Here is a 2605-nt window from a genome sequence, read left to right on the forward strand (position 1 = left end):
AAATAAACATTTCATTAAGCCCGCCTTCCCACTTTGAAAGCTTTATCGTGGCCAAATCAAGTTTTCTATGGGAGTTAATTAACAAGTGAAGCAAAAAGAATGACAAACACAAAAGAGCTTAAACTTTAAGCAAAAATGACCAGTGCTACATGGTGTTTTATCTTTAATAATGAAAGAGTAAAACCAGTAGAATCGCAAACATGGGACCTAGTGAATTAACAATCAAACAACAAATAGGATTTCAAAGAGTCGACCAAGTCATGGGTGTTACACTCTAAACCCAAAAATAATATATATAATAATTTATACTACATTTAAAAATAAAATAAAAACAATTTACAACGGATAAATAAATTTTTTTTCCAGTGAAATAAAACTTTTGTAACTATTATAGGATATCACATTTCTCATTGTACATATGAAACACTTTAAACTTAATTTCCTAAATAAAAAGGTACAATCTCATTAAATTAGATTTAACTATAATTTCTTGATTTTATTTTTAAAATTACTACCACTAATAAGGTTTTTCTAATTAAATGAGTACAATAAAGTTTATAAATCTTATTCTCAGGATCACATATCAGAGCGGACTTCTTCCAAACTTAAACTTCAAGACTTTCTAACCTATAATAATTGGGATTTTGCAAACGAAGGGCCAAACCAGTCAAACTCAAACAATAAAGGGAGTGAATTTTGAAATCGTCTAATATATAAGATAACTGATAATAACATGCAAATAATTGAATTGGCACAATATCGCATCATGACATAAAATTCAAAATCTTCAAGAACTTAATATCGTAGGTTAAACCAACTCAATCACAATGAAACAGTTACAAAAATTCAATGTTTTGCATGTTTGATACTCCATACTTCTTCATCATTTCGTACCATTCTACTCTACACTATTTAGTTAGGAGGCTTCATACTATGCTACCACATGAGTGGTAAGAAAACTCATGAACGACAATGTCTTCATAGATCCCCTCAGCCCAATCCAAAAAATATATATGCAACAATCATGGTACTCATGTGTTCCACGGTTGCTCCCGACCTTAGGAAATAACCCACTAATCCACTTAGGAATTTTCCACCAAAGATACCCCCAACGTCTATCAATCTTACCTTAAAGTTCGATTGTAGCCCTCCATGATCAGGCTCATTTAGTTGTATTTCCCTAAAATTATTGGACTTGTCAAATCCTCCCTATATGATGACAAAATAATCTTCACTTCAAAAATCCCCAAAATCTTGCTCATACTTATTCGATAATCACAACTCGACAACTCTCGGTATAAATTCACACTATTCACCAAAAGTTATGTCTATGCATATATATGTCATACCATAATATCCATTAGAATTTACATCATTATATATATATATATATATTACAATGTAAGAAATCAAGTCTCAACATTTCATAAGTGTCAACCGCATTGAACAATCAAGTTCTGTCAATTACAACGTAAGAAATCAAACAATTAGTACATTCAAGTAAACTCGTACTTTCATTCAAGTAAATAAGAACACTCAAATACATGTCATCCATTCAAAAGCAATTAGTATAGGATTTCACAAAAATCAAAAGAAATCTTAACAAAAATTAATTCACAATAACTCTATAAAAATGTTTTTAATAGATAAGTTATGGAATATTATATGATGACCACAATACTATCTTTCTCACCTCATCTTTAGAAAGTCAAATAAGGTAGCATTTACCTCTCTAAGTGTAGCAGATAATTATGTAATTTTGCTCCAATGATAAATAATAAATACTTAATGTCTATATATCCTACTATTTTGTTTCTACAATTGTTTTCAGAATCCCACTTTTTCAACTCAAAAGGAAATCTCATTGCAGCCCAATTATTTTCAAAGAAGTAGATAAAGTTGAATAATTCTTCTTTTGCACAAATAATTTTTGAACATGTGGTATTTTATAACATATACTACCTATTTGGTCATTTTACTCAAAATCTTTATTGTTGTTAGAGTATTGTTTTTGCAGGCATATTTTATTCCGTCTACGACATGAAAGTATAATGGCTCCTCAAAAGACAAAATTGTCCATATTCAGCTTTATCGTAGTGTTGTGTCTTCAGGGATTTAGAACCCTGTCTTATTTAATAAATAAAAGAATAATGCTTAATTATTTATATTCAAAGATTATTTGTTATTTTTTTCTTTTTAAGATGTTTTATGTTGTCTATTTTTTAAAAGTATTACCTACTTCAAGTTTTTACATTTGTTTTACTTCTATTCAACCGTACATACATGGGTTCTTTGTGAAAATTTTCAAGTCAGGTTGTATAGAAGTATCATACTTGTAACACCCTAATTTATTGTTATACCTTAATTTATTATTATTATTATTATTATTATTATAAATTAGTGATATTTTCTTACACATGCGTTCCTTGTGGTAGAATAATTTTTTTTCGTGATTGTCTTTATGTTTGTCTTTATAGTTATTTAAATAAAAATCAGTGATCATTGTTATTAAATCTATTTATTTTATTTAATAATAATAATATATACTAGTTTTGAATTGCTATGATCTTAGGCCTCATATTTTAGTAGTGTTGTTATCTAGATC

This window comes from Cicer arietinum, chromosome 5, assembly GCF_000331145.2.
Source record: "Cicer arietinum cultivar CDC Frontier isolate Library 1 chromosome 5, Cicar.CDCFrontier_v2.0, whole genome shotgun sequence".
NCBI classification, from domain to species: Eukaryota; Viridiplantae; Streptophyta; class Magnoliopsida; order Fabales; family Fabaceae; genus Cicer; species Cicer arietinum.